The sequence below is a fragment of the Heptranchias perlo genome, chromosome X, assembly GCF_035084215.1.
Source record: "Heptranchias perlo isolate sHepPer1 chromosome X, sHepPer1.hap1, whole genome shotgun sequence".
Taxonomy (NCBI): domain Eukaryota; kingdom Metazoa; phylum Chordata; class Chondrichthyes; order Hexanchiformes; family Hexanchidae; genus Heptranchias; species Heptranchias perlo.
In genome coordinates this window covers 474,052-482,472 of record NC_090370.1, presented here as the reverse complement: position 1 = coordinate 482,472, position 8,421 = coordinate 474,052, and the positions used below count along the sequence as shown (strand labels likewise).

Sequence of the window (8,421 nt, the reverse complement as noted above, 5' to 3'; positions counted from 1 at the left end):
GAGAGGCAGGGAGAGAGGGGAGACAAACAGCAAGAAAGAGAGGGGGAGAGAGAGAGAGAGGAGACAGACAGGGTGAGAGAGGAGACAGACTGGAAGAAAGAGAGAGAGAGAGGAGGCAGACAGAGAGAAAGACAGGAGAGGGGGATGCAGGCAGTGAGGAATAGACTGAGAGAGCGGGAGAGAGGTAGAGATTAAAAAAAGAGGGAGTGGAGACAAAATGGGAGAGAGAAGTCGAAATAGAGAGACAGAGACAAGAAGATGGGCAGAAGGATGGATAGCAAAAGAGAAAGAGAGTAATAGAGGAAAATAGAGATATATAGACATAAAGAGGGAGAGAGAGAGAGAAAGGGAAAGATCGAAAGAAGGACAGAGGCAAAAAGAGAGACAGAAACACACAGAGAGGGGGAGGTACAGACAGAGAAGGAGAGACACAGACACAGACAGAGAGGCAGACACAGACAGAGAGAGAGATACAGACACAGACACAGACACAGAGCTGAACGTAACAAAACCAGTACGGACACTCTCCTGACGTAATCAGTTTAAAGTGCAGGAAGAGAGAGAGAGAGAGCTGCCTGGTTTTAAGGGTGAATTCTTGATCTGTAACCGATACCCTCGGCTGCTCCTCCGTTTTGTTTTTGCTTGGGTCTTTTTTTTTCTCTTTCTCCAGGGTGGGACAGTGTGGAGTCGGGTGTCTGTTGGTGTGTTGGTGGCGGGAGGCGGCGGAAGTCGGGGAGGGGGGTGTGCGGGTGATGTATGGGAGGAGGGGGGAGACAGAGACTGAGAGAGGGAGGGAGACAGAGAGAGGGAGTGAGAGAGAGAAACAGGGAAAGAGAGAGGGGGAGAGGGGGAGGGAGGGAGGCAGAGGAATTGAGAGAGAGAGGGAGGAAGACGGGGAGAGGGAGGGAGGGAGGGGGAGGGAGTGAGAGAGAGAGAAGCAGGGAGAGAGAGAGGGGGGGAGGAAGGAAGGCAGAGGAACTGAGAGAGAGAGGGAGGAAGACGGAGAGAGGGAGGGAGGGGGAGGGAGTGAGAGAGAGAAGGGGAGGGAGGAAGGCAGAGGAACTGAGAGAGAGGGAGGAAGACGGAGAGAGGGAGGGAGGGGGAGGGAGTGAGAGAGAGAAGCAGGGAGAGAGAGAGGGGGAGGGAGAGAGAGAGAGGCAGAGGAACTGAGGGAGAGAAGGAGGAAGACGGAGAGAGGGAGGGAGGGAGAGGGAGGGAGGGAGGGGGAAGGAGTGAGAGAGAGAAGCAGAGAGAGAGAGAGGCAGAGGAACTGAGAGAGAGAGGGAGAAAGATGGAGAGAGCGAGGGAGGGAGGGGGAAGGAGTGAGAGAGAGGGAGGGGGAGAGAGAGAGGGGGAGGGAGAGAGAGAGGGGGAGGGAGAAAGGCAGAGGAACTGAGAGAGAGAGGGAGGAAGACGGAGAGAGCGAGGGAGGGGGATGGAGAGAGAGAGGGAGGGAGAGAGGGAGGGAGGGAGGGGGATGGAGAGATAGAGGGAGGGAGAGAGGGAGGGAGAGAGGGGAGGAAGTCTGGAATGTGATTGTCGTGAGATTGGAATTCCTGAAAAAAAAAACGGCAATGGCATTGGTGAGTGTACTTGAGAATCTTTGTATCGCCGGCCGCGTCTCTGAAGAGCCATTTGGTGACCTTCCCTCTCCTCCCTGCCCCCCCTCCTCCTCCTTTCCCACCCACCCACTCCCTCCTCGCCCCCCTCCCTCCCCACACCCCCTCCTCCCTCTCCTCCCCGCTGCACTTTTCGCTGGTTGGTTTATGAGCGCGTAACTCGGTTGAACTTAAATTGTGCAACTCACTAATTTGTACATTAAGCAAAAAACGAAGCGTAATACAGCTCACTCAACAAGTTGGAAGGTACACCTGTACATGTATATGCAGTATATAATGTATAATGCCGTGAAAATTTAAACAACCGGGTTAATTCTCTTATATCTCCTGGATTTGCTTTATTTTTTTTAAATTGAAAATCTCAGCAGCGTTTGTCCAAACCCACCTCGCCCATCGTCCTGTTGGGGTTGTGAGGCCTGTGAGGCTGGCTCAGTGTGGCGGGCTGAGTTATGTTAACAGAGCGTTACCAATACCGGTCACAACATGGCGCCGACCTGGTTTGGCGTTTAAAGTCTGACAGGCTCCTTCGCGGTGGTCCTAACACACACGAACGAACGAGCTGCGAGCGGTTTAATGCTTAATTTTGAACCTTGGATTCGTAGTTAACTTCTGTCAAACGGAAATTAGTGCAGCGGAGGGAAGAAGAGAGGGAAGAGGGAGGGGGAACGAAGGTGTGAGAGGGAGAGAGCGCGCCAGAGGGAGGGAGAGGAAGGGGACGTGTGAGAGGGGTGAGGGAGGGGAAGTGGAGACAGAGAGAGAGAGAGAGGGAGGGAATGTGAGAGGGAGAGAGAGAGAGAGAGGGAATGTGTGAGAGGGAGAGAAGGGGGACGGGGAGAGCGAGGGAGAGAGTGAGAGGGGGAACGAGAGAAAGGGGGGGAAGGTGTGAGAGGGAGAGAGAGGGGAACGGGAGAGAGGGAGGGAAGGTGTGAGAGGGAGAGAGAGGGGGAACTGGATAGAGGGAGGGAGCGAGTGAGAGGGGGAGGGGGGACGAGAGAGAGAGGGGGAAGGTGTGAGAGGGAGAGAGGGGAACGGGAGAGAGGGAGGGAGCGAGTGAGAGGGAGGGGGAACGAGAGAGAGAGGGAGAAGGTGTGAGAGGGAGAGAGAAGGGGAACAGGAGAGAGGGAGGGAGCGAGTGAGAGGGAGGGAGAACGAGAGAGAGAGAGGGGTAACGTGTGAGAGGGAGAGAGGGGGACGGGATAGAGGGAGGGAGCGAGTGAGAGGGGGAGGGGGAACGAGAGAGAGAGGGGGAAGGTGTGAGAGGGAGAGAGAGGGGGAATGAGAGTGAGAGGGAGGGGGGAACGCGAGAGAGAGAGGGAACGTGTGAGAGGGAGAGAGAGAGGAACGGGATAGAGGGAGGGAGCGAGTGAGAGGGGGAGGGGGAACGAGAGAGAGAGGGGGAAGGTGTGAGAGGGAGAGAGGGGGACGGGACAGAGGGAGGGAGCGAGTGAGAGGGAGAGGGAACGAGAGAGAGGGGGAACGGGAGAGAGGGAGGGAGCGAGTGAGAGGGAGGGGGAACGAGAGAGAGAGGGAACGTGTGAGAGGGAGGGAGAGGGGGAACGAGAGAAAGAGGGAACGTGTGAGAGGGAGAGAGAGGGGGAATGAGAGTGAGAGGGAGAGGGGGGAACGAGAGAGAGAGAGGGAACGTGTGAGAGGGAGAGAGAGGGGGAACGAGAGAGAGAGGGAGAGGAGGAACGAGAGAGAGAGGGAACGTGTGAGAGGGAGGGAGAGGGGGAACGAGAGAGAGAGGGAGAGGAGGAACGAGAGAGAGAGGGAACGCGTGAGAGGGAGAGAGAGGGGGAATGAGAGTGAGAGGGAGAGGGGGGAACGAGAGAGAGAGGGAAAGTGGGAGAGGGGAGAACAAGAGAGAGGGGGAACGAGAGAGAGAGAGAACGTGTGAGAGGGAGAGAGAGGGGGAATGAGAGTGAGAGGGAGAGGGGGGAACGAGAGAGAGAGGGAACGTGTGAGAGGGAGAGAGAGGGGAACGGGATAGAGGGATGGAGCGTGTGAGAGGGAGAGAGAGAGGAACGGGATAGAGGGAGGGAGCGAGTGAGAGGGAGAGAGGCGGAACGTGTGAGAAAGAGAGAAAGAGAGAGAGAGGAAGAGGAGACGAGAGAGAGAGAAGCGATGATTTTAGAAGTATAACAAAAGTTAGCAACAGACTAACCACAAGCACAACCAGGAGATCATAAAATTGAGTGCAAAACAATCAGTCATAAAACAGAATTATGGATTTTTGGGTAAAATTAATCTCGTGTGAGGCATTTTTAAAATCTAATCTCATTCCCCGTATATCGCTCACCATCACACTCTCCCTCTCTCTCTCTCTGTTTTCCACTTTATTTCCGTGACCTCTGTCAGCTGGTTGAGAAATTTAATTTTTACAAATTGAGTCAAACACTCGGAACAGGCTAGAGTTTGGAATCAGGCTGGTGGGTGTCCGATTCAGCTGCAGTTTTGCAAATAAAGGACACCCCCCAAAAAAAAACCCCAACAACAACACAGAAAACAGAGCAAGAGAATTCTAGATTAAAACCTTAAGATCGGGCTGGGTTTGTGTGTGTGAGAGAGAATACACACACACATTATGTGCAATGTATATACTTGTAGTATTCTCTCTCGCTATTTTATTTATATATAAATATCTATATGTATGTGTGTATATATATATAATTTCTATAATATACACATAGGCTCTGGATACAGTGCGTCTATCTCAGTCATTTGATTATACTTGTCCAGTTTGCACTGGTGCTGCGATTAATTCAGCTGTATTTTATTTAAAAACAGAATTATGCTTTTTCCAACATCGTTTCTGAACGTTCGTTCCGTTTATGTTCATTTTTTTTGGCGGCCTTGTTCTATTTATTGATTTAGTTCGCTGGCTCGGTGTGCGGTGAACAGGGATAGAGAGAAAAAGAGGCAGACAGAAGGTGAGAGAGAGAGAGAGAGAGGGGGAAAGAAACATTCTCCGCGTTGGATTAGCATTAAATATTTTCGACTGGTTATTTTTTTCTCTCTCTCTCTCTATTTCGGTGAGAAATTAATTAAACTCCTGCCTCCAGGCGCTGAGCTCGCTCACTTCACGGTTCAGGGTTGGGAGACCCGTACGAGATGTGCTCGTTTTATTTATAAAGCGGGGGGAGTGAGATCACTCAGGACAAAAGCTTTGCTCAAGGTTTTGTGCACAGACCCAACAGCCCGTCTTCACCAGAAATCGAATTCAGCCGTGGGACCGAACCGAGCTGAGATTATTTTGAACCATTTCAGATTAATTCCCTCATCTGTTAGTTCTCTCCTTCCCGCTTTTGCTTGTTTGGAGGGGGGAGAGGGAGGAGGTGAGGAGGCGGTGGAGGCCGACACGTTTTAAAATTCTCTCTCACTAGTCGAAATCCACTCGTGAAAAAAAAATCGAAATCTGGGAGCATTCAAATCCTAATTTAAAAAATAGTTACACATTTTCAAAAATAAATGTTTCTGGTAATTAAATCCCAACCCTTCCCCCGCCCCCAAATCGATAAATGACATTTATTTATTTATTATTCCTCTCTAAATTTTCATAAACACTATTCAAATTAAATCTACCCCCCCTCTCCCCAAACACATGCGGTCCCAAGGCCTCGAATGGGGCATTTAACATGTCTGTGATTCGTTTTAATCAAATATAAACACGACTTTCGTCGCCGCTGGCTCGGTATCTGGCCTCGAATTATCTGCTCAGGGGGTGTCGGTAGAGGCTGGGTGCATTTTTTGAAGGGGGTGGGGTTGGTTGAAGGGGAGGGCGCTTGATAGAAAATATATTTTTGCACTAGATATGGGAACGGGGCTAGACAGACGGGGTTAAATGAAATCTGTGCTCCCTCTCTCCCCCCTTATCCTACACACCCCTCCCAATAAACTCACCAGCCTCCCCACACAGACACACACCAGTGTCATAAGTTCTGAATGCAACAGTTTTTTTAAACAAGAAAAGCATCTCACAACTCAAATGATTACATCCTATCGCAGCTGTGTTCTATTGACAGTTATTACAATGTAATAGTTATTTTTGGCTATAAATCAAAAGCGCGATGTGACACCGAGAGAGAGAGAGAGAGGGAGGGAGGGAGAGAAAAAAAATAAGAAATTTGTTCACAGCAATAATTAAATCCCACAGGCTTCAACTGGGCCTCCGCCAAGGCCAAATGCTTCAGGGAGTTTAGAGGAGGGGGGGGCGGGCGGCTGGCTTTGGGGACTAACGATCTTAGGCCCAATTTGTAAACTGAGGCCTAAGCTTGGAATTGGCGAGCGACTAGAGAGAGAGAAAGAGAGAGAGGAAGAGAAAGAAAGAGAGAGAGAGAGAGAAAGAGAGAGAGAGCGGTGGGGGGTAAGAAATCTGGGGGGAAAAAGACCCGTGTAATCAATAAATTATTATTGAACTGTCGTTAGAATTTGTTGGATAAATACCGCAGTGGGTCTATAGTTGGATATTTCAAGTTAAATTGCACGTTAATTACCAAAAACAAAGGGGGGAGGCGATTAATCACTGCTCGATGTGTATGCGGTGAGACTTTGTCTTGTTTCTTGAAACCGCACAGTGTGTGAGAGGCACAAATGGCGAGGTACCACTGCCTGTTAACCATGAGCTTTAATTAGGCGAAGTTCGACCTGTCTTTCTCATTTCCTTTTCGTAATAATTACTTCCCACTAAAAGCGGAATCGGCCCTCCAGCCGTCAATGCCACAACTAGACAAGATTCAACGTAGAAGCCGGTTCGGTTCACTCTCCCAAACGATTCACTCTTCAAACAGAGCGACAGCGGGCGAGAGGCAGAGGGACAGAGATGGGGAGAGAGAGGGGGAGAGGCAGAGAGAAACCCAGACAGAGAGACAGAGAGAGAGAGAGGGAGAGGCAGAGAGAAACCCAGACAGAGCGACAGAGAGAGAGGGAGAGAGAGAGAGGGAGAGACAGAGAGAGAGGGGGAGAGGCAGAGAGAAACCCAGATAGAGAGACAGAGAGAGAGAGGGAGAGGCAGAGAGAAACCCAGATAGAGAGACAGAGAGAGAGAGAGGGAGAGGCAGAGAGAAACCCAGACAGAGCGACAGAGAGAGAGGGAGAGAGAGAGAGGGAGAGGCAGAGAGAAACCCAGATAGAGAGACAGAGAGAGAGAGGGAGAGGCAGAGAGAAACCCAGACAGAGCGACAGAGAGGGAGGGAGAGAGAGAGAGGGAGAGGCAGAGAGAGAGGGAGAGGCAGAGAGAAACCCAGACAGAGAGACAGAGAGAGAGGGAGAGGCAGAGAGAAACCCAGACAGAGAGACAGAGAGAGAGAGGGAGAGGCAGAGAGAAACCCAGACAGAGAGACAGAGAGAGAGAGGGAGAGGCAGAGAGAAACCCAGACAGAGAGACAGAGAGAGAAAGGCAGAGAGAGAGAGAGGGAGAGGCAGAGAGAGAGGGAGAGGCAGACAGAGAGACAGAGAGAGAAAGGCAGAGAGAGAGGGAGAGGCAGAGAGAGAGGGAGAGGCAGAGGGAAACCCAGACAGAGAGAGAGAGAAAGGCAGAGAGTCAGAGAGAGAAAGGGAAGGGGGGGGGCAGAGAGACAGAGAGAAACCCAGACAGAGAGAGAGAGAAAGGCAGAGAGAGAGAGAGAGTGGGAGAGGCAGAGAGAGAGAGAGAAAGGCAGAGAGAGAGAGTGGGAGAGGCAGAGAGAGAGAGAGAAAGGCAGAGAGAGAGAGAGAGAGAGTGGGAGAGGCAGAGAGAGAGGGAGGGGCAGAGAGAAACCCAAACAGAGAGAGAGAGAGAGAGACGGGGGTGGGGGGAGGGCAGAGAGAGAGAGAGAGAAACCAAGACAGAGAAAGACAGAGAGAAAGAGAAAGTCAGAGAGACGGGGGGTGGGGGGGGGGGCTGAGAGACAGAGGGTGAAAGAGGGATGGAGAGAGAGGGGCAGAGGCAGAGAGAGAGAGAAAGGCAAAGAGATGGAGAGAGAGAGATAGAGAGAGACAGACAGAGTGACAGAGAGAGAGGCAGAGACAGAGACAAACCCAGACAGAGGAACAGAAAGAGAGAAAGGCAGAGAGACAGAGAGAGAAAGACAGAGACAGAGGGACAGAAAGAGGCAGAGAGACAGAGATAAACACAGACAAAAGGTCGGAGAGAGAGGGAAAGGCAGAGAGAGAGACACAGGGGGACAGAGACAGAGAGAAAACAGAGAGACAGAGCGAGAGAGAGAGAGAGAGAGACAGAGGGACACATTGAGAGAAAAACAGAGGGACGGAAAGAGGGAACTGTAGACAGATGGAGACAGAGAAACACACAGAAAGAGAGAGAGACTGAGAGACTGAGAGAGAAAGAGAGAGCGAGAGAGACTGAGAGAGAGAAAAACAGAGGGACGGAAAGAGGGAACTGTAGACAGATGGAGACAGAGAAACACACAGAAAGAGAGAGAGAGTGAAAGAGAGACTGAGAGAGAAAGAGAGAGCGAGAGAGAGTGAGAGAGACTGAGAGAGTGAAACAGAGACTGAGAGGCTGAAAGAGAGAGAGACTGAGAGAGAGAGAAAACCAAAGAGAGAGAGACTGAGAGAGAGAGAAAGCCAAAGAGAGAGAGACTGAGAGAGAGCGAGAGAGACTGAGAGAGAGCGAGAGAGAGTGAGAGAGACTGAGAGAAAGTGAGAGAGAGTGAAACAGAGACAGAGAGGTTGAAAGAAAGAGAGAGAGATTGAGAGAGAGAAAAAACCAAAGACAGAGAGAGAGAGATTCATTATGAAGGACTCCGCCATTTTCGCCAGTGAATCTGATTGCTAGACTGAATCCGAAGACGGAACACTGCCG

The 8,421-nt window shown here is 51.1% G+C and overlaps 1 protein-coding gene across 1 annotated transcript in view; it reads left to right on the top strand.

Annotated features, from left to right (window-relative positions):
• Window positions 1-1,420: 1,420 nt before the first annotated feature.
• The window catches only part of LOC137307051 (homeobox protein Hox-C10-like), a 30,249-nt gene continuing 23,248 nt past the window's right edge, over window positions 1,421-8,421 (top strand). The window contains exon 1 of the mRNA XM_067976398.1: window positions 1,421-1,583. The gene's annotated coding sequence lies outside the window, so the exon portion shown is untranslated. The remainder of the gene's footprint in view (window positions 1,584-8,421) is intronic.